Raw genomic sequence first — 25406 nt, 5'->3', positions numbered from 1 at the left:
ACATCCAAGTCCATCAACACCTCTAGTGGGTTGCCTACCCATAATAGTGTTAATTATAACAGTTGCTCAGTCACCCTAGGTATAATTTCAATACTTTTACTTTATTTTGCTGTATTAAAGAGGTTGTTATACAACAGAGATATTCCAGAAGATACAGAACAGTAGAACAGCATACAAGCAGCAATACTAGCTGGAAAATGTGGATCAAAATTTTGGTATTCAATAGATAGAATCTTTGGTAAACATGCTAGCTCACAATTGTAATTTCAGTACTTTAGGTTGATATATATATGCGTATGATATATATGCGTCCTCAATTACGTAATTAAATGTATTTTCTTTCTTTCTTTCTTTCTTTCATATAAAACTCTTAGATCAAAAGAATATGGAACTAAGCATTGGAGCAATCTGTGATTTATTTGACAATGCTACTTTATCTACCCAACTGCCTCGTTGGTCTAGCTGTTGCAAGCGCGGCTGCTGAGCACGAGGTCTCGGGTTCGATTCCCGGGTCGGGCCTGGAAGTTGGTGATTGATACACCCGTGCATCAGAAAGCACGTAAATGTCGGTCCTGCGCCTGATCTCTTTCCGGTCGTGTCGGATTGCCGTCCCATCGGGTTATGAGAGTGAAGGAACAGTGAGTGCACCTGTGTCTGCGCAAATGCTTGTGCACTATAATATGTCCTGCGCAGTTGGCTAATCCCCTTACGTGAGTACAGCCGCCGTAGCCGATAATCGGCTAGGAGGACATCATCATCATTTACCCAACTGGGCCTTCTCATCTGTGCCAAAAAATCTTTTAAGGATGATACCTGGAAGGAGTTCCAATGTAGATACTTACTCTGGGAACTGTCTAATGATGATTAGCTCATGGATGATTGTTGCAATCAAGTTCTCAAAAGTTGATGATTGCGTGGGCTTTTAAAACCTTCAAGACTCAGGCTTGAATGAATTTTAATTGGTATCTTAGCCTCTTTTTTATTGATTTACATTGGTGTTTACAAATAGTTTAACAAAGTGGCCCTCATTATAATATTGTTATTTGCAAATTATGTTTTACAGTATTGCAGTACCAATAAGCAGTATAAGTACATTGAGAGTTGTGGAAGAATATGCTTCCATAGGAGCGAATAACGTAACCATATATGAACATATATGAAATAGAATCCATTTATTGATCTCAAGTTAATAAATCATCACATTAATATATTCTTGAAGTGCACACCTACTTGTAATATAAAGTTGTGTAATTTCCTCAACCCATCCCATAAGATAAGATCCATATGGGTGGTGGGATGGATATCTATTAACAAAATAATGTCTTGTGTCCATAGCGTTAGGGTTAATAATAATTGATCTTAGAACACCAATCTTAGGTTACCGTAAGACAATTGGACTCGCATGAGAGGTAAAGAACTTTATCACTATTTACATTTATCGACATTTATTACTCTTTTGTGCTAATTGAACTACACAGTTGCGTCGACATTTGGTTAATAATAACTAAAATATTATTAAGTTCCTAAGTCCTACTGCAAAATATAATCTGAGTAAGTGTTCCTTAAAGTATAGGAAGTAAAATTGCCCTTAGTCACCAAATCGTTTAAAAATTTACTGGGGTGCTGTCCCTATAAAAGATAATAATATTTTTATATTCTGGTTGTCTAACTAAAACAACGTAGATAAAGTCAGCTGCAATAAAGGGTAAGCGCTTTTGAACGAAACTATAAACATACTTATGCAGCCAACTATACTTACATAAAAAAAAAATATATATTACGTTACCTATACGCGGTCATGAAATTGGAAAAGCGTAAAATATTAAAAATGGAAGCAGCACAAAGCTGATCATCAAATTGATGAGGTCAAGTATGACATGAGAGCAGCATAGCTGCTCATGAAATTGAGATATAGAATTAGAATCCCACATTTATCTATGTGTAGACAAATGTTTTAGAAAGTTTAGCGGTTGTTTTGCAAAAGGAAAATTGCATCGACTAGAAAACTGTTTGTGAGCTGCTGTCACCTTGTTGAAAGGAAGAAGAGCATGAGTTGAGGGTCAGGGACTCTTCTATTTTATGGTGATGCAGAATGTCACAGCTTCAAAATATATAGTGCAAAGTTAGTGACACCTGTTAAAGTGCGTTCGTTACATAATATGGTTCTAATTAGTTAAAATCTGATTCGTAATGTTACTTTACACCTTCGTTATAATCAATATGTAACCATGACACTAAAAAGCTTACCATCAAAGCATAATAATTCTTTGACTACTTTAATTTTTGAAAACCACATTAATAAAAGCAAACAAACATTACAGAACGCAATGTCCGGTGATAATAGTGTTCTTGGATGCCTAACCGAAATATAAGTATTCCTATCGCACTATTATATCATCATCATCATCATCATCATCTCAGCCATAGGACGTCCACTGCTGAACATAGGCCTCCCCCTTTGATCTCCACAGATACCTTATAAAGACGACCTTATAAAGGTCACCGGAAGACGCTGGATGCAGGTCGCTTCCAACTATTATATGCAGTAAGGTATTCATATGTTGGGTGTTGAATGCTAAGAAGCTTACAGTTTCTTGACTAGATATTGGACATACATTGATGTAGGGTATTTAAAGCCTATATCAGAATTTCAGCGAGTGTACTAGCAGAAACGTGCAAAGTACTAGCGCTGATCAATAGGGTTGAAGACCAGATTGTTTGTTACATTGCTGAGATAATGATAGGCTTTGATATTCCACTCTCAAATTAAAAACTACATATTACCAAAATTAGTTGAGTTAGCATTCTCTTGCTTACAAGGAACACAAAGTACTTAACTCGTACATAGAACTACAATTTAAACCATTAAATTGGTGACAAAATATGTGGTCGCCATTAAATTGGAGACAAAGTATGTGGTCACCATTAAATGGGTGACAAAGTATGGAGTCACCATTAAATTGGAGACAAAGTATGTGGTCACCATTAAATGGGTGACAAAGTATAGAGTCACCATTAAATTGGAGACAAAGTATGTGGTCGCCATTAAATTGGAGACAAAGTATGTGGTCACCATTAAATGGGTGACAAAGTATGGAGTCACCATTAAATTGGAGACAAAGTATGTGGTCACCATTAAATGGGTGACAAAGTATAGAGTCACCATTAAATTGGAGACAAAGTATGTGGTCGCCATTAAATGGATGACAAAGTATATGGTCATCATCAAATTGGAAACAGTCCATCTAGGTCACCATTCAATTGGGACGATCTTATGTGATTACTTTCCTCGTACGGCTCGTACGGTTTTGAATGAGTGAAAAGCATTGATGAGGTACCCTAATGCCGATCTTTTACCTTGGAACAATGCATTCTGTATCAGTTTTAAGTGAAGTCGAACCAAGCAAGATGAGTGCTCATTATCTGAAGGCACAGCAATATTTCAGACTTGCTTGATTTCACATGGACTGATTGGCGGGATGTCTGCCAAATGGACGGATCATCTCTAGTGTAGATATAATACAGGGCCGGAACAGCGGCTACAAAACCTGAAGTTAAACTTGCCGGCCTGATATCACTGCTACGAATTTGTCTTGTTGAGCCTGAAGCAGATGCTGGTATGTTACCGTCTGCAAAGGGACGGATTTTTATTTATGTTTATTTCACAAGGGAAGGGATGTAGTGTCCTGCAGTATCACCGATATCTGTCGTCTCCTTAAATGGAAAGGGAAATGAAATGGAAACGGAACAAAGTAAATCAGTTTGATGGCAGTGTGATCGGTGGACTGATCTGATAGCGTGGTTTTGTTGTGCTGCAGGTGTTTGATAGATCTTTAAGAAATTACCAAAATATTTATGAGTTTGATTGTTGGACTTTTTGAAACAAGGTTAAAATCAAAACAACAAGGGAGAGATGTAGTGTATGCAGGTACATGTGCATCATTGTATAGGTTATGTCATTATTATGACGCCTCGTGCGCATACGTCACTCGGTTATAAATACCGGATCGAGCGGTGGGGAGTCAGTCGTTGTCAGACTGTCGACCTGTGTGGTGGTGCGTTGGCGAGTCGATTAACATAATAAAATGAGCGTACAATACAGTATTTATATAGTAACTTTGAGTGAGTGTCAGTATGATCGGCCGTGCTCTCGCTGTGGCGGCATATTGGGCTGACAAAGTGTAGTCTCACTATACGAAATGTCATCGACACGAAAGAAGAAGAAGAAGTATGATGAGTGCGCCGACCCCCAAATAAAATTGGGAACAGGGCAGGAGGAAGAAGAATTTATATAGTAACTTTGTATGTGGATTGAAATAGGGGAAGCACCTAAAATTCAAGACGTAGTTACTCGATAGCAAATTATTTCATAAGTCAAATGCATCTATCTCTCTGACTGTAGAAAACCATTTTATCTAAACATTACTAAGCCTTGCAATAATGTTACCACAAGGCGACGTCATAACGGTACAGGGGCACGGTCGGGTCGACCCGCGCACGCGCAAGAATCGGCGCAAGTTGTTCGTGAGTTCCGCTCCTGCGGTGTAGCTGTGGTAGGTTCTATGTCATCTGGTTTGGTACTTCATTTGTTTTGGATCGAAAGTATACGAATGAAACTGTAAAAGTGTTGTGATGCTGTAGAACCTTCTTCAAGAGTGAACAGGTTACTTCTAAGCAAGCATGCTCTCTCGATCCATCAGTAAAAGTATGCTAGTGGTCAATCGTTAGTCTATCACTACATAGTATAAAAAAACTCGCTTTTTCTGTCCCTATGTCCCTTTGTACGCTTAAATCTTCAAAACTACGCAACCGATTTTCATGCGTTTTTTTAAAATAGATAGAGTGCTTAAAGAAGAAAGTTTAAATGTATAATAACATTCATTATATGGTGGGGAAATACTGTTATCCCGTGCGAAGCCGGGGCGGGTCGCTAGTCATCAATAAAAAAGTAAAACTAAGTACCAGGTATAAACCAATACGCTTTTCCGAAAGATTTAACATTATGGCAAATGTCTTCTGACATCAGTATTTAATTTCGGTATACATCATTGCGGCTGTGAAAATTTTTGCGCTTTTTGACCTCGTGTTAATTTAGCACTCGGCTTATTTTTGCTCCGCTTCATTTGTTCTCTGATTCGACACGGCTTATCCAAAAATTGTTACCTAACACATATTATAGGAGAAGTTGATTATAAATTACGTCAAAAATCCACGAACTGTTCAACCACGAACCATATGAATAAACAATAGTGTAATACATAGTTATTATACAATGCGCAGTTATTAAGGCGATTAGTCACCGGTGTTTGTATTGGAATCTCACTTTTACCTCGAAGGTGATCGGTGATGGTGATTCACGATCATACACGTGTATAAGACACTTGATTATTTATTATTGATTGTGTTAATAATTTATTGAGTGGCACTTGTAAGGGGTTTTGGTAATATTTTTGTAGTTTATTTGGGTCGTTGAAGTAGGTATCAATAGTGACTAAATATAGATTAAAATAACAATCAGTTCAGCTATAACTACGCACGTTGAGAATCAAAGTATGCAGTTGCAAAACAATGCTTATCAAAGTTGTTACGTTATGCAATTTCTACAATCGTTTACGTTAATACAATCGTAAACTATTGGAAATACTATACTTTTCTGAACATATAAATGTTAGGTATTGATGACCAATGCATATAGATATATAAATATATAACTTTCTTGCTTCTAACTAGAACATTACCACTAACGATTTCGACACATATGTAAGTATGTATGGGTACCTGTTACACCGCTAACAGCCATAGTTATTGCTAACTACATCGTTATGGAACCAGCATTTGTGTCTATATAATAAATCACATTATTACGTATGAGTAACTATTAAATAAATATCGCTATAGAAGTCTATAATGAGTTATTACATGATCACAGTCTGAACATAGGAACTGTGTGTAAGGTTTGCTAGCATCTGTGAGTTAGGAACAAATCTATACTTATTACTTATCTATACTCTAATAAAGAAATATTATAAAGAGGAAAACTTTGTTTGTTTGTTTGTTTGGTTGTAAGGAATAGGCTCAAAAACTACTGGACCGTTTTTAAAAATTCTTTCACCATTCAAAAGCTACATTATCCACGAGTAACATCCTACTTATATTATAAATGTGAAAGTTTGTGAGAATGTATGGATGACATGGATGTATGTTTGTTATTTAATCACGCAAAAACGGCTAGACCGATTTGATTGAAATTTGGTATATAGATAGGTGATACCCTGGATTAACACATAGGCTACTTTTTATCAACACACCACGCGGGCGAAGCCGCTGGCGGAAGCTAGTATGCTATATTTTATCCCGGTACGGGCAGTAGTTACCACGGGACGCGGGTGGAACCGCGGGAAAACGGCTAGTCTCTAATAAAGAGGAAACATTTGAACTGGTTTTATTTTTGGTTTTTTTGTTTGTACCCCAAATGCTCCAAAACGACTGCACCGATTTGAAAAATTATTTCACTATTGGGTAGCAAGAGTTGACTATCCCCAAAAAACATAGGTTACATTTTATTCTATTACAGGCAATAGTTTCCACGGGACGCGACTGAAACCCAGAGGAAAACAATTTGTCTTGAATATTTATCGTACGTAATGTTTATCCGACTGCGATAAAAGGAGAGTGAACAACTATGAACTTTTTTCTTTTAACTAGTTTATATTTCGATATTATTTTCAAAATACAAAATAGTAGGCCACATTTTAAAGTTGCAATACCATAACATTTAACGAGATATAATTAAAACATATTTTACAACAACAAACCTGTTATTTCGGCTTACATTTTGCAATAATTATGGCATTTGTAAATATCGAGGTTGTGATGAGTTGCATTTTTATGGCAAAAATATTAATTAATGGAAAAGATCAAGGCCTTCAGAATGGGCACTGCGGTCCTAAATTATTTTTTCTCGAAGCCTATCACAAACTTAGTAACTACACACATATTTTGCTGATATTTGCATATAAAATGGTATATTATGCAATCCCGCTGTGCAATTCAGTCGCATTCCCAGAAAGCTGGCTAATGTAATAAAACATTGAATACGTGAAGGATTTTATTACAGGCCTTTTCTCGGTATTCACGTTATTTTTATGTCGCTATATCATAACCACGAAATAAGGAAATAGGACACGCAGAAGGAAGACTAAAGAGGATCCATTAAAGTATTTGACATGTATGTTAATCTTATATCTGTGAGTACTTATAAAAAGCTTAAGAGTTTGTTTGCTTAAAGTCAGAGGCCAGAAAGTCTGACAACTACTTAGTCTCTTACCCTTGTCCTTGTAACTGGATTTAGGAGGTCAGATAGGCAGTCGCTGCTTGTAAAACACTGGAAGTCATCTGCATCCGGTTATACTGGAAGCCGACCCCAACATATGTAGTTGGGTAAAGACTATGCAGACGATCAATTAGAAATGCATTTTAACCAGGTGCGCAGAGAAGTCCAAACGGGGAGCGAAACCATGTCAAGCCCAATTTTGTTTATTACGGTACCTAATTTAGTATTTTGAGAAAAACATTAATGAGGTGGAGTACGCATTACTTCAAGTTTTATGTAAGAGATTATTTATGTACCCGATTTATAAGTTTTTTATCACATATTCGTTAAAATAAATGGCTGCGATTTACCTACCTAATTTAAAAAGTTATTGTATTTTACGATGCAGTAAAGGCATCGATTATATTATCGCGGTTGCGAGAGTACCGTTGATAGTACATAACACCAACATTTCACTTCTAAACATGCTTAAATCAACCATTGTGTAATAAAATGTTGTAAAGGCGCGATCTCATTGGCTGATTTGTTGACAGAAATTGAGATGTTTGTTTCATGTTTTTAGGTAGGTACCAATTTGATGAATACGAACGGTTTTTTTAATCCCTGAAGTCCCTGTGTTACTCGTAATACGGAAGACAAGCTATTTCTTATCCGAGAGTGGGACATAGTTCTTTCACTACGCAAAACGACACTAGAAGCGGCTTGTATTTTAATATCAGTTTCTCAAAATGTTCCCACACATAGCTACACCCTTACTAAATCTTAAAATATTGTTATGATAGAGCTGCAATATTAAAAATCGAAATATTTTCTAGGCCATAGAAACAGGTTTAATAGTAAAGTGTGAATGAAAGAAAATAAAAGTGAAAGTAGTGAGAAAAAATGATTAATTTCAAATTAGATTTTATTTGCGTGACGAAAGCGATTTGATATGAGAATTTTTAACGTAGGAAGTTGTAATGTGGTGTTTAAAGGTTGTGTGAAGTTTTATAAACACGTAAAAAATAAACACAAGTTTTATGAAACGACTAGTGGTCCTAAGTACGTGCTTCGCTATGTAAGAAGTCTACCACTTTGTTACAAAGAAGCGTGATATATGAAGAACCGCTCGACCAATTTTGTGCAAACTTCACATTAACAATCTACTAAATAGTCCGAACAAAGCTTCACATTTGGTTTGGATAGGTAAAACCGTTCTTAAGTTATAAAATCACAACGAAAAGCGGCATTAATTTTTATAAATAGATAGTGTTAAAAACACTGGTACTCAGCTGCGTCCAATTAGCCTGGAAGCCGTTCAAAACAGCTGGGCAAAAGTTTGATCATTACTTAAAATAACAAAATACTTAAGGTTCTAAATTATACCAAGTAATACACTAGGCAATACAGTTAGTTACAAAATTAAAGGTAATATGACTCCAAGAATACTGATGAGTTAGCGTCTATATGTACAAAAATAATTGGCTACGTGTCTGCAACCTTGAGTGTTATTACAATTCTTAAGATCAATAAATCAACTTCAATTATAATAACCCTTTTAGGTAACAATGTTGCCACACTTGACCATTGTAACTTGCTATAGAAATCTTGTCGGTATGTCTGTGTTAATGAAATATAACTCATTGTCTATTCTGATTGATGAAAGATATTGTAGGCACGAGAGAAATATGTATTTCAAAACTTAAGAAGATACATGGTAGAACAATTTGTCTATGTTATTTCAAGATAATTTTTGGTTAAGTTAGCTAACACACCTCGACTGGTGAAAAATAATAATGGTCCTCTGAAATCGTATAATTAACTTGTTAGCATCCAGACTTACCGAATACAACTGAGTAACAGTGTTTTACATGGAGGAGACACCTATCTATTTGATCTTTTTAACCAAGCTACCTGATAAACCCGACAGCCCCTAGTAAAACTGCTTGAAAGGCTTTCTGGCTTCTGATTACTCTTAACGACTATCAGAAGTTTAAAGGACAGTCGAGATCAATCAATTTAATCCCTGCATGCCTTCCGAAACACGAAGGAGCTCGTAATGACAAATTGGTCTCCCATCTAAGTATTAGACAGACCAGATCTTTCAGGAAATCTTTGTCTACAACATAGGAAGGCTAGTAACAAGACATAAAAATAAAATTAACAGCCAAACAAATGCTTGATCATGCTTAAGAATAGTTTATAAATAAACGTCCCTTACATCGTAAAGCATAAAACAGCATGTAATATTACAACAGTTTATTGTGAAATACGTCTTTATTCCCATTGTTTTGTCATTCTCTTTAAAGGTTTAGTACTTCCTCAAGTCATGGGGTCTTAATAAAACCTTTGTTTTATTTATTACATAACATATTTGCGGTTTGATCACCCAATGTAGCATTAATTCTTTTCCAAAGTGTTCTTACCCAACAAATTATGTAGCAAGTTGGAGACGGGTTGCCGACTGCAACTGCTAACGACAAAAAATCTTCTTTAATGTTGGAAAGATACCTTTATGCATTTGACTTCTTCCATTCGGCTCACTTTTACAATTCCTAACGTAATATCAATTTAACGCTTACATCTCACTCATACGCACTAAAATAAAACCACAATACACGGGAGTCTGCTGACGATAATGCTATTTTCTCTTGAATGCGTAAGCGCACTGTTATACACGAATACGTTATCAACCGCGCCTACGCTATTCACACAATAATTATCATATACACATACATTTCTCCACACCTTTATGCAATGATACGAAAAGAAGTTGGGTTTGAGTGCCTAGCCAGTTTGTGTGCATGACAATGAGAAAAGAAGGGCTCATCTTAACACTTTCTGATTTGCAGTTTCAAAAAGAGATCCACTTTAGAAAACCACTGTTAAATCTATCGTGCAGCAGATCCCAAGCAGCTTGGTCCATCTACAGTTTTAGTTAAGAGTCTCTGATTCTCCCTACACTATGCAATGTTGTATCAGAAAGCTGTACTGGTGGTTAAATTACATTATAAATCAGCAAAGGCGTATATTTTATACGACTGTCGGGAGAAGTTTGCATAAAAATAAATAATACCCAAAATATCTCACGTAGTAGAACAATAAAACACTTGGTCACCGACATTTCTCATACCAACTGACCTTTCCCACTTTCGTACAAGCTACGTCTGCGCGTGAGTCGCGCGATCACGTAACGACGCATGCGTAACAGCGCGCCAATAGGAGCGCTAGTAAACACGACTTCTACGACAATTAATCGAGAAAATTACGCAATTCGCCGTCTGAGGCGAGCGATACTCGATTCGATGAAGTCAGATGACTTGTTTTAAAGTGGAATGTTGACTCATAATTGAGTGAACTGGGCGACTGATTTTCGGTCGGTCAAAGGTGATCGAATCGCAAAAATTTATAAATCGAATGACTGTGACCTAAAGGGTTAGTGATGATAAAAAATGCCAAAAACAATCGGTAACAAATCAGATGGTTGATTCCCTTTAATTATTATAGGCTATATCAGGTGCTCCAACTTCTATTAGTCTACTTTTACACGCTTCCACTTAATAATAAAGTAAAACTTTATCATCAAGAGTAAACCAGGCTTACCTCACAAGCGTAACACAAAAGACCAACAAGCAACAATGACATATTCCAAAACTTCACTTAAGCCTTTAAGGTGATCTTCACACTGCCCCGCATCACGCTGCATCTTGCGTGTCGACGCACCTACGCGCGTTCTTGCGGGAGTGCAGATCTGCATCATCGTGCGGGTTTTTCACGCACTCACGCGCGTAGGTGCGTTTTGTAAATTCACGCACAGCGGCTCTCATCGAGTTCCATTTTCAAATATACACGTCACGCCCATTCAAAATCACGCGCGTCACTGCGGGATTCAGTGTGCCATACCTTGCGTCTCGCCCCGCAACTACGCGCGGGGGTGCGTGTTTCTCCGCATGTATGTGCGTGATCCGCATGAACGCGCGTGGATGCATTTTCAGTGTGTTGGACTATGCGTGTTTTCCATACAAACGGAGATATTTCCATACAACGGAAAAAAACGCATCCACGCACTACGCTGCATCATGCGGGGCAGTGTGATAATCGCCTAACAGTGTAAGCGAAACTATTAATATTAAGCGCCAAGTTAATTCCGGGCGTTTAACCTGTTTTGTAAACAAGGAACCCGGCTGTATTGTAAATACGTAAACAATGATGTTTTGGATATGTTTTGTAAACAACTTGTATCCATGTTTCTATTACCTATAAACAGAGGAAGCTGCAACATTAATGCATTGTACCCGTGGTGGCTTTTAAGTACATAATGTATTTTTGTATGAAGATAAACAAAAAGTATACACAACAAACACACAAACATACGTCAACGTCTCGTACTTACTACACCTCGTCATTTTTAACGTCAGGGATTAAAAAGGACTAAAATAAACCTTTTCGTGACAGTAAGTATTGTCATATTAGGCCCCTTAGGGTCAATTCCCACTGAAAGAGCAGCGGCCGGCAGCGGCCGGCAGCGGCCGTAATTGCAAGGGATTGAGCGCGAGCGCGGCGGGCCGCGCGGCGCCGCACCGCGCCGCGCTCTTACATTTTCCGTGCTCTTACGGCCGCTGCCGGCCGCTGCTCTTTCAGTGGGAATTGACCCTTAATGTTTTTAAACAGCTCCCTTGGCATGACGTCATACGAAGCTACGCATTTGAACAAATTACATGCAACCGCAGTAACCTTCAAGGATCATGTAAATAAACAAATTGAATCAAAGATAAAAATCCCCCATCACAGTCCAATAGTGCGCAAAAGTAATACTCAAATGACACCTATTAACCCTCAAACGCAGTCGCCACGCACGACCGATGTTCGTGCAAGAATCGTGCGCCGATCCTCCTTATAGTAATGCGGTACGAACCCTGCATTCTAATTGACAGAACTACCATATAAACATGAGGTGTATTACCTACTATTATGGGATACCAGAATACCGTCGTGATGATCCAGTCTTGATGACTTGATCACGAACGCATTTGTTTGTAAGCAGTTACTTTGTTCAGTCGTTAAATTATTGCGATGGTGAATTGGTGTCTAGAAAGACAAAAATAAGTAGTAAAACGGTAATAGTTGGGGATGTAAAGATTTGTGGGGCATTTAATTTATCTTAATGCGAATCAGCATAAGGCGGCGTATTACCGTAGAAGTTATCTAAATTAGAATCCGCATTTAGATAAAAGAGGACTGGCGCAAACCGACTAATTTAACGCAAGGAAATGTCAGGATACAGCCAAAAATAACAATGCGGCTGTCAAAGTTTCCTGTTTCGGTGAAAAAGAAGACGCTTTTAAAGTGGTAAAAACGGAAGACACCCGTTCAACTTTTGCTTCATTAACGACTAGTCGTTTCTTATGGCTTCGTCCACATCCCTTGGTCACTTTTTTACTCAAGGAAATAGATACTAGGTGTATCCTAAATTCTACAAATATATCTCTGTTTTGAAACAATGTATTTGGAAGTTCCAGCCCAATATATGTGTTTATAAGTACCTACCAGCCTAACGTGTGTTTAGGAATCAGCCACAAAGCCCGTGACGAACATCCGACAAATGCACGTATTGAACCGCGACGGACGGACAAACGAGCTAATTCGTTGATATATCGCACAACCACGTCGGGTGCAACGACCGTGCTTATTGTATGATTGGGGGTGCCTCCAATTGGCAGCGATGGGATAAATTGTGGCTGACGACTCACTGTTGCTAAGTTTAGACGGCCTTGTTGCGGGCCATACCGTAATAACGCATACCGTTATGAAAAAATAAAAAGACAACCTGACTTTATTTACAAAATGATAGCACTTATTTATTTGTTGGTCACCTGTTCAGAATATTAGCCTAGATTTTGTACCTACATCTAAAATGCTAACTTCATATTAAGCAATATTATTATACGGCTCCTAACAAGCATATTCCTAAAAGGCAATTTTAATTTAGGCATTAGCGTAGATACTGCCTTCAAATACTTGGTAAACATACAAAACGGCTTCATCGGTCGTTACCAAATTAAGTATCCACTATAATACGACGAAGGATCCATAAAGAGAATCAGCAGTCGTAAAACTAACGTTTCTGATGATATGGATACATTTTTATGGCTATGATAACTTGGATTAGAGAAACACAGAGTATGAAAATGCTCGTGGCTAAGTAACAGCCACATCATATGGTCGTATGGTGGCTAGTTGCTCAAAGGAAAATACTGATACTCAATATCATTCCGTGACGGAAGCCGATCCTAAGATAGCTGGGTAAAGGTTGGTAGATGATGATGAGAGTATGACACTGAGGTCAAGATCAAGGTCAGATTTGAAGTTGCAGTTTCATACATAATGCATATTCCAAGTCTACATTTGACGCCATTGGTGTTATTCAAATTGTTTTGTCTCTTATGTTACCTGAAATGACAAAAGTTCAAGGTCACTTACATGTAAGTAAACCGGGCAGCGTGGCCACGCTTTCTTTCTTCAAAGACCTAGTGAAGTCTCATCGATGCACTTCACTTATATGCACAAGCTCTGTGGACAAAAGAAAAGGGCGATTAATTAAACCATAATACGCAAATAATTGAGATAATATATGTTAGGGTGCAAAATTTTGAAGAAATTCGTACATATTTATGCAATAACACGACCAATTGTCCAGGAATACAATATCGATTTTTAATTACTTTATTTTAAAAATATTATTCCCGTATTTCCACAAGCAGGTCCGTTCGCTAGCTATGATTTATCGCAACTGACAATAACTGACGGGACGGCCAACGGACGTGACAACATTGCGTTTTGCCTTCCAAAGTTTTTCGTATCCTTCCTTCTATAATCGAAGGATATTTATTTCTCCTTGTTACAAAACGATTACATTATCCTAGCAATAAAACATTTGTATCCTTTGTTTTTCTTTCTTATTGCTTCCTTCCGGATCTATAAGTTATGAAGTTTTTTGGGGATATACTTCGAGGGCCAATTGCATAACATTCGTAACGGTGAAAATCTAGAAATATTGCTGCTAAAATTGGAAATTTCATTTCGACCATTGCGTGACGATCTATGCACCATTTGTATCTTAATAATTCAACCCTATAAATACAGGGTGAAAACACTCGTGTTCCATTCGCTCTATAATTCGAGGGACACCTCATGATATCAATTAACAGATTGCACAAAAATAGAATGGATTGTGGCAATCCATATTACTGAATGACTTTCCTCTAAACTTTATCATCAGGATATAATTATCGCACGCCATTATTTATGTTAAATAATACGTGGACGTTTATTATGCTTGATTTACAATAGCCGTTTTCCGTCCACTTATCAAGCTAGGATCAATATACTCATTATTTTAATTGAGGTAAATAATTTATTCATTGCGAAAAGTGAAAATTGAATATTTAAACTTAACCTCTGCGACTCACATTGGTACTCAAATAGGATAGGCACCCATGATTTCATTTAAGATCAAGTAACGATTATTATGACCCGCGACATTTTTAGTTACTCTATCGGCGTCATTGGGAAATTCTTCCTTCAGCTGCATGTTTAAAATGCAGCATATCTTATTCATCATCCCCAATTACCATTGATTTATCAAGAAGGACTCCTAACTTTTCAGCATCATCAGATAAGCCAGTTCTTCAAGTATTTTCTAACAAAATGAGGTCATTAAACCATTCGTCGGGGACCATTTAAAAGCATTTGATAAGACAGTAGCAGCTAAGTTTAAGTTAATTTGGAACGCCTACAGTTAACAAACGACAGACGGGTTAAATGCTAGTCAAATATTATTTAAGATAATATTCTGATACAAAACCAAAAGATTACGCATAAAAATGAAAATTTTAATTTTATATAAAATGTTAATTAATAATAACATTATCTACCTGAACTAAATCTTTATTTCCAATTTTCAACGGTTGTTGTAAAAGAAAATTGGATCGCTATAATTAATTCATCAATTGAAACTAATCAATTAGGTACAATGGCTTAAACCTTGTTTGACAACATAATATTGTTGGACGACACTATGAGAATCATATACTAAAACTGATAAAGAATATTTACAACAGACAAACATCGAGTCAAATAATAACCCCTCGTTTACTGTTCTTTCAAGTAGCATCTGCTTGCCAGCTGCAAAAAACAAGTCGAAAACCAAGTGACCTTTATTCTATCTACGATATACAATATGTACATCTAGGTCCCACGAGCTCATCCCGCAAACGGGGCAAATCTTGACAATGGCCGTCCTTGGCCAGCCCTCATCTCAGCACCCATTCACGAAGACAACTCAGCAAAAACCAGCCTTAAAACGAAGAACCTTGAGTCTAGTTTGGAATGGAAAATGTGGCGCTTACGATGTTTTGTCAGAGAAAATTTGCGAGTTTTAATGATTAGGGGAAGGTGCTTCGTTTGGAGAATTCCAGTGGTTATGAGTATTATGTTTTATGTATGTGTTGCCTGTTTAATAAATGGACTAGGGAAGCTGTATTGTTTTGCATTCAAGGTGGGTTTTCTACATGAAATATGTAGATACAAATGTTAACTATTAACAATAGAAATTCCGCACAGGACAGCGTATTTAGTTGCATTACATTTTTAGCGAATCTCCCAGATTTGAGAAGGTAACTTAATTTAAAACCAGACAAATATTGAAGTCCATTCACCAATATCAAGATCAATCACAACAGCTTTCCAGGAACTAAATTACCAATCCATGTCAAACCCTAAGCTTACACATTACCTTTTAACATACAATAAGTTGTCGACTCCTGTTTGCCGGCAAACGGATCAGGCCACGACGAGGCCAAGAGTCGACTAAGTCTGTGTCGACCGCAATCCTCTAAATTGTATTAGCGCAAGCGACCGTGCCGTTGCTGGGTATTAAGGAACGGGTTTGAAGGAGACACGAGGGGTGTGTAACTGGACGTGAAGAAACATGGGGGGTAACATTTTTGAATATACAATACATGCTCGCCTGACTCAGAGAGACAGTTGGTTGAATATTCAAATTGCAAGTCGTGCTCAGCTGTCTTTCTGATAAATTCCTGTTTAAAAGACAGTGATGGCGCATTAAATGAAAACATCGTTTAGTTTTGTGTATTAGGAAATAAATGAATTGCGGATATTTATGGAACTGGCATTGTAATTGATTGAAACTAATAGACTGTCATTCCAAGATTTTCACCCATAATGAAAACATGCATAATTATCTATTACCTTTAACCTAACTTAGAAGTAACAAAACTAATTGAGTAATTTAAAGCTCAGGACACAGCCTAAGCACAAAACAATTTATGGTCCTACATTTTACCGAGAACCCGAGACACTGACTCCAACTTTCTCTGTAAATAAATAACGTTCCCACATCGGACCCATCAGGGCCTTTAAAATAAATTCCAAGCGAAGTGATAAAGAGTATCATACAATGCCATGCTTAGATCCCATAAATTTTAATAAAGAATTCTGAACATAAAAGGCACTTTTCCGCTTGTTAAATAGCGACGTCGTACCTAAATCAAAGTATGAATGAATATGATTAATATGCCCATGTAACTTGGCGTGGCGTGTTTAGAGGCGATCAATGGAGAAGTTTCCTTGCCACGTAACAATGCTAATGAGTACTTTAATGAATCAGTGGAAAAACCTGTTTACTCATCGATTTTAAGGAACAAAATACTAGTACATAGTATCAAAATTAAGGTTATTGAAAAGATGACGAAGGGGACGAATCAGTTGTAACAATTTCTCGGCTGAATCGAGCTCAATCATGCAGGCCGCGTTAGGAACAATTTGCATAGAAAATGGTGAATACGATGAGTGGCATTCAACGGAAGAGTATGTCGTTCATCATCATTCCAGCTTCGTTTGCCAAATTGAGTAATTGATCCGTCTGATTGCTGCGTGGAATATAGGTTATTGGGACAGAATGAGGATGACAGACAAAACGTCTGATGGTGTTTGAAGAATATACAGAATAAAGTAAAATATGATGATATCATCCAGATAGATCTTAAAAGCATACATATATAATGATTAAAACAAGAGGTTTATTTTGAAACTGAAGAATTTTGACCACACTTATTTAAACGAGTAAATGAATGCTGCCAGACTGCTCTGATTTTAATTAAAACAGTATCAAGTACGGAAAGAACCTACAGTTAAACAGCCTTGAAATATAACGGGGTTACTAGCGGCGTTCAAACAGTTAACAGTCTCCTTTGATCACTGCGGGGTGCCAATGCCAGTATCGTTGACCTTTAATTAAAAAAAAAAAACTTTAAAACAAACTATGGAAACGATTTTTACTCCAATTTGAGCATCCATTGCTTTGTACCTTGAAGTGTTTGTTTAAAGTTGCTTTTTAAAAGGCAATGGTTGGTGAGAATATTGAAAGGTACTTGGTAGGTTGATGTTAAGCGCAGATGTTTGTAATAGCTTCAAGAATGTTTGGAATTTGTTCTCAAACTTTTAATGGAATTGGTATGTTCTTAATTGTATCCGAAGTACCCAAAATTTAATAAGGGTATTGTGGAAATTCATTACAATTTTCCTCAAAGGTAAGCTTGTTTCTCAAGGGTCCATTTAGCTTTTGGAATTCTGGCAACAGTGGTGTAGTAGTGGCAACACTAGAAAGTATCGTTTTTCAAGCAGTGGGCATTGATATAATGTATTTATTATCTTACATAGATTCAGCAGTTTAATGTTTGGAAACTTATTAATAGCTTGTGAAACGCAAATGCTCTCTACGGGATTTTGGTATTCGGCTCAACATATCCTTGCCAGTTTCTTTTTCCAGTTTCACAAATCAGCCCAGGGCAAGGGTTGTTATTTCACGGTGCCAGAAACTTCTAATGTGCCCTGTGAAGCCGTCTCCGCCGTTACGGGATGATACCTTGTTAGGAGTCAATCAGTCATGAGTATTTGAAGCAAAACTTGGAGTCGGTTATTTTCCCAACTCATATTTTAATTTTATAATTATAATTAGCAAATATGATTATAGTTCGGCCATTCAGAGAATGCGTTCCTGACACGTCGCGATTGAACTGACGACGTAACTACATTCATTGATTATTGATATAATAATGTTGTTTTAATGCTCCTCAATTGTTAAAACGGTAAACAACCAGCAAAAATATTTTTATCGTAACTGCAACGCCATTGCAAAGTTACGTCGTCAGTTCAATCGCGACGTGTCAGGAACGCATTCTCTGAATGGCCGAACTATAAGAATACAAATTAATTAAACCACCTTCTAGCTAACATCATGTCGTGTTAAACAGAAATTCCCATGATGATTGAAAAATACACCTATCAGACACACCATTAATTTGGACCTGTCATAAAATAACTTCTCCGGTTTGTCATGACTGTCATAATTAACCAATTCTAATTATGTAAAGTGCCTACTGATGGTGATGTTGACAATTAATTAATGAGGCCAACGTAATTAAAAAAAACTTGTATCTTTAAAATTGCTATTAAATAGGTACTCATTAATTAAAATTGCGAACGTAGTCTGAATCTGCTTCCATGTTGCTTTTTAATGAGCATGAATATTTATCCCTATGATTTTTCCGGAAAATTACGCATGTTTTCCTGAAGGGTTAGCTAGGGCAACCTTTCCCATCAATTTTTCATTTATTTTTTATGTCAATGGAGTCGAGAAGAGTTTGTGTTTTTTATGAACATATTTTCACTCTAGGATTTCCAAAAACTCTTCTTGATTCTTCTCAAAAATATGAAAAATATACCCGTCCACTTTAAACATAAAATAGGACCTATGCAATTTTAAGAACCACCAATGTTAACTTAATTTGTAGTTCTATTGAACACGTAACTTATTGAACAGCCCGTCGAAACAACCAACCTTTACGTCCTTGTGAACTGTATACGCATTCCAATTTAAAGATTATCCTGCTACTTACTGCCACTATTTAGACTTCAAGTAATGGCATTTACGTCATGGTTGAAACTTGAAATATAACTTTTAGATAATGAAGAAACAGTATAATTGGGAGTGACTACTATTTAACTGAGTATGACTCATCTAAAGGCTAGCAGATGCGTAATTTAAAACAACGAAAGGGCAAGGTAGTTCTCCAGGACGTATTAGTAGTGAAAGTCCATAATAATTCTTAATAGTTCAAGCAAAAGGACAACTTCATGATTTCATGCTCAGCATCATGTATAAGCATCCTTACTTATTGTTACAACAGTGAAACAGTCAGTGTGGGGAAGAACCAATTATCGCTCACACACACCACAGACATTGCTCATCGGGACTCCCAAACGAACAAAAACTTTGTTTAACTTACAGAAGTCAAAGGACCAATAAAACCACTTAACAAGAAGGGATAGTTTAAATCACATTTACCTTGAACTAACAGTTCCTTACACGAGGATACACGACTCAAAGGGAAGGGATAAGGGATGAGCCTTATCGATCACATGGTCCTTCGAGCTTTCCGGGATTAGGGCCGAATAAAGGGCCTTATTCCTGCTACAGTCTACTCACATGTTTGGATGGATTAATCTCCGTCCTTACAAAAAGGATATCTAGTTACAAACGTTTTATGGGAAATATTTCGGCAAGATCGGGTCGATTCACAACAAAAATGGTCACTAAGTTAACATATTATTTTAGCATAGAATCAAATTGTAGTCAAGAGAAATATTGCAAAGGGAATAAATAAGGCATTTTTGTCTTGTTTTCTGGATTCTCTGATTACCGGATTTCCATTTTATTGTAAGGCAGGCGCTGGCGAAAACATTTCAAGGACAAAATTGCCAAAATGGCAATATTCTTTTATTTCTCCCTAGCTCCAGTTACATTTGCATACCACTAATGTTCCAAAATACACACGTTAATTTACAGATTACCAACACCACCTCAAACGAGAACCGTACAAAATGGTTAACCGATGGTTCAAATTCTAAGCGTATTAAGTTTAAACTGCTAATTATTTACTTCCCAAGGTAAGCGGATATCTTAGCCATCAATTAGATTACACAAAGCCGCGCATTAAAAGAAGATTATCTGTCGACCTCAAGTTTCTTACATTTCTTAAGGTTTAAAACGCACGTTGACGTCACAACTATCGTTCACGGGTGTGTTACGAAATTCTGATAGTAAAGACAGGTGACTTGGCTTGACCTGTTCTTAAGTATGTCCCTGGCCTTATTTCAGTATAAGATTAGATTACGAAACTATTGATTGACATACTAAACATTAATTTAGTGGATTATCCCCCACTTAGCATACACTTTCTGGGCACCAATTGAGGTATCGTAATTCAAGTGACAAGGTTTGTAAGAAAAGCAACATTGGATAACCAGCGCGCTTCCAACATCGATACCAGTCAAATATTTGCACTTATTTCCTTGTAGTTTGAGACAAACATTGACTGAAAAGATCAATATTTTGCTTAGGCTTTCAAACATGGGTGAAATGCCATTGAACCGGTCGAAAGCGATTGGGAAAGCCATAGTTTATAGTCAATATTTGAAACCAAAGCATTGTTTAAAGAAATATAAATCTGGGCTTCGGAGTTCTTTATTACCACTAATAAGGTAAATAGCTAGTTAAATGAAAACAAACCAAAAAGACCCGAGATTTCCCTTTCACAATACTTTCTTCGGTAAAAACATTCTCCCGAAAATAAACAACCAAATTCCAGTTCCAATGAAGCGAACAATCACCAATTATTCAATTTAATTTACTAAATCTCTTTCTTGTACCGCAACGGTAACGAAAAGCGAAACGTAACTAAAATAACATGTTTCAAGACTCGCAACCATTAAAATACCGGCAACCCACGCATTCAGAGCCTATGGCACCATAACCAAGCCATAACGACCTTTAAAACTTCAGGCAATAGGTTCAGATTCCTTTTGCAGGATCTCCCGAAGCAGGTCCGCGGCCGTAGTCCATAACAGATGCCAATAACAGGTATGAATTTTATCGATAAAGGAAGAAGTTTCCATTTTATTGATGTTTTGATCATATTGAAGGCCTTGAGTGATTCTTATGGCCGAGGTAAACGACTCTTTGGAACTGTGGTTGAAAAAACTGTAAATAAAACAAGATGACGAGTAACAAGCCATTACAAGCGTGAAGAATTTCTTCTGCACCGTTCTCATAGATTAAGCAGCATAACAGCAAAGTGGAATGATTACTGCTAGTCAGAAATTGTCGTGAACACTGACTTGCAAGTTGGACCGTGATAAATAACGGGGAGAAAAACATTACCCTCTTTTCGCAGCAATTGAGTAAAAACCAGGCTATACGAAAGTATCATGTAGTGGTAATTTAATACATAATAACCGTAGCGAGCTGCGTCGGCTGAATCCGAGAAATTCCGACGCAGACAGGGATATAAGTATGACTCCCAAGCATTTGGCAATTGTGTCCATATTTACCCATTGTGAACACTAATATTGCGACTAAAGTTTGCTTGCTAACGCATATTCAGCAAAAAATCTGCCACATAATCGCTTGGACCGTTCTTTTGCATCGCTAGCATAAAAATGCAGGCGCGCAATACTGTGTCGTTTCGTAATACTTTTTTTAAATTCAACAATAATTAGTATTGTTCGCGATAACGTAACTACCGACAGCTAAAGTAAGTAGGTTAGCGCATCGATAAATCTTTATCTACGCACTACTTCACTCACTTTATATTACAATACTTGATAATGTAGATAGGCTACCTGTTTGGGCGTTAATAATTGCAATTAGTAGTTTAATTAATTATGTTTATGATTCCTTTATTAAAGGTAAATGATTTTGTTAGTTTGTTAACGGTTTATAAGTAGAGCAAGACTGCTATTTTCAGTATTTTTGAAGAAATAATTCAAGAAAATCCACAGAATAATGTTTGATTTACTAGTGACTATAGCAATACGATTGAAGTCTGTAAAGGCCAAGAATCTGTAACATCGACAATAAACACGCTGTGAAGCTATCGTAGTAAAAATAGAAGAATATACTACGTTCTAAAGAAATCGTTGCTGTACGCATCTAGGCCAAATTAAAATAAGTGGGCTTCCACCACAAATTGGGCTATTCCAATCTAGCCAACTTCACGCACAGAGAGGTGCGGCCGTAGATTTGAATACCATCATAAAAATAATCACGACGAACTCACGACTATTAGATCGATACAAAAGCAATCTATTTAATTAAACCTGAAGTCCATAAACTTAATTACCATGCAAATCACACACCAAAGGACGCAAGGACCAAACCCAAAAGTTTTAATAGTTCCAAATGGACCAGTTGAATATCGTATGCTGTTTGTATTTGAATTTATAATTAAAGGATAAGAAGTAATTACCGAAACCGACAAATTGTTCTTGGACAAGTTTAATTTAATATCGTTTTACGCCTTTCGGAACGGGAACGGCGTGTTACTAATGGAGGAAACGAAACTTTGAATAAAACGCCGAAATCATAACACAAGGTCTATTGCAGAAACTGGCGGACGGACGGACGGGCAAACCGCACTCGGTCCAATTTCTAAGCGCTTCCGGAAATAACCTGGGTGCCTGGTTGCAACATGGCGCGCGGTCGAGCGTGCTTCCACTATCATTAGTTATTCGACGGCCGGAGAATCACTGCAGTTTCGAAATTAAACATTTCACCAAGGCCTGTATTTAACATTGTAACACACGGGAACAATGACCGATCGGACTAAGTGTTTGCATGACGTTACCTAATACGACAATGGCGTGAGCCGTTTTGACAGCCACATGATGATGGGCACACGATATAATAGATGAGTTGGCCTAGTTATATTGAGAGTGGTTATGATAATCGCGAGAATGCACGCCTGACAAACTGCCAGTAAGTACAGTACAGGACATCAAATGAATGACACCTGAACGTTTTCGTGACCAAAGAACTTACAAGCAAATAACTGCACACAAATCCACTTTGATTTCAAATTACAAAGCTGCTCCTTGTCCAAAAACAATTTGGGAAACGAAAATGGACCAAAAAGAATCCAATCAAATGGACCGAAGATACTAATTGTACGAAAAAGACCATCATTGGCCTTCTGGAATCCCCCAAAAGTAATCATGTAAACCACAACCAGTTTTGAAATTAGCGTTGCAAAGTGAGTCAGACAGAAGCGCGAAGTTTTTTTATCATGAGTTAGCGAGTGTGTAGAACGCGTAACTCCAATTTGAGACAGCTAAGTAATTAGGAAGTCTATTCCGAGCTCGATGCTTGAGGCAGAGTCGTTGACACTTGCCCCCGGTTTATGATAAACGACTGCCATGAAACAATAATGCCTTGAGCTTGGTCTTTATGCCTTATAAAATTGTTCCATACTAAAATAACATCCCAACTTCAAGGTGAAATCTAAAAGACTCGAAGATGTTTTTTCGCAAAATATTTTTGGCACAGAAATTGCATTTTAAAAGAGGTTGCTCTAAAAATATTACGAGGGAAATTGGGTCAGCCTTTTCGTTCGGATGATATTCTTTTGTCTTGCCAGCAAAGTTGTTGGACTTTTACTTATTATTTTTCCAATTCACTACTGCACGAGACCTGCAAGACTTGTAAAGTTTTCTCCTCTATAGAAACATGGTTTCATACGTTGTAGAGTACCAAGATATTGTCTCTAATAACTCGCGAGAAATAATACCTTTTTCATTGATTTCAGAACATGAGGCAACAAACATCTTCAAAGCATTCTTTATAATGTCACAATGGTAGGAAGTTAACCAACGAGACAGAGTAAACCGGCAAACATTTTTGGCGATCGATATTATTCACTTTAGTAAAGTTCATCGTTCGTGAATCAAGGCCATTTCGCAGCAAATGCCGTAAGGACGTCCACGGCTATACTATATAGGGCATTGACCTCTAATACTATTGTCTCGCACTCTATGCCCATAGGTGTGGCGCATAGCCCTCGGCAGAATCCATTACTCCACCCCATATTTTGACATGTATAAGATGTCTTGCTTCGCATAAACTTGGGTCGCTAAAAGGGTCATGCATACTGCTTTTCCCAGAAGATAAGACAATGTAACAAAGACTTAAGACTGGGTTTAAATGTCTTTGAAGGTAGAAATAACGGTTTAGGATGAGTTGATTAGAACTGCAAGCGACATACATCACGTTACAACAATTTGATATTTTAACACCTTTCGTTTAACGGTCTCTAAGTCGCAAGACGTGACTGCTACATAGTCTCGTCCATTAAGTTGTAATGTGCAGAATAATTGCATTTTAATACTGCTAGTGAAACTTGAAGATAAAGTTATTGTTGTGGTGTAAAAACTATGTCAAATAAGTCCCAGTTGTCCTTGTGTGAGTCACTATTGGTTAGCGACAGAGAGTACTTAATAAAATCGCAATTGCAACAAAACCTGCCTTGGCTTCTGTTGCTCAATGCGTATTAAATACTTTGTATGGGTATGCAAAAAGTAATATTGTCACTGCATTACGATTTTGCGAGTTCAAGGAGGTTTTTCGTCGCGTGGTAACTTTACCGCAGAGGTACAATAAAAAGTAAGGTCTAGTCATTCCATTAGCCTATGTAGAACCATTAAAGACGTGTAGAATATTCTAGATTCAGGATTGCGTAACAAGTTTCATAAAACGTTGTTCCAAATAGCAGGGAAACGTCCAGTTTGTTATACGTAACACGAGATCGCCGCTAGCGGATAGAGGAAATTATCGAACGTTTCCTAATCAACGCTGTATCGATCAACAAGCCCCACTAGACCTGTAGTCTGATTAATTTTTACGGAGGCTTCTTGTTGATAGGCCGTAAATTGAAGTAACCGGCACCATTGAATAATCTATATTTTAGGGACAGAGAGAAATACTCGTCAATCTCAATTAACGGATAGTTGAATCTAGTTCCTGAATAAAACTCGTACCCAGATGAAATTGTAATCCACATAACAGGAAAGAGGATTCAATCAGCTCATGGGATGAAAAATTGTGATTGGACAAATGGGGCAGTTCATGTAATCTCTATCCTCATCTTCTTTGCCAACTTGCAACATAACTTCTAACATA

The 25406-nt window shown here is 37.3% G+C and overlaps 1 protein-coding gene across 1 annotated transcript in view; it reads right to left on the bottom strand.

The window, feature by feature from the left end:
• LOC124635655 (protein kinase C and casein kinase substrate in neurons protein 1) overlaps positions 1-25406 on the bottom strand; it is a 129833-nt gene that overhangs the window by 97076 nt on the left and 7351 nt on the right. Inside the window, exon 2 of the mRNA XM_047171596.1 lies at positions 13793-13882. The gene's annotated coding sequence lies outside the window, so the exon portion shown is untranslated. The remainder of the gene's footprint in view (positions 1-13792; positions 13883-25406) is intronic.

The sequence above is a fragment of the Helicoverpa zea genome, chromosome 13, assembly GCF_022581195.2.
Source record: "Helicoverpa zea isolate HzStark_Cry1AcR chromosome 13, ilHelZeax1.1, whole genome shotgun sequence".
Classification (NCBI taxonomy): domain Eukaryota; kingdom Metazoa; phylum Arthropoda; class Insecta; order Lepidoptera; family Noctuidae; genus Helicoverpa; species Helicoverpa zea.
Note: the sequence above shows the minus strand (reverse complement) of the source record. Positions and strands in the feature narration are given on the sequence as shown.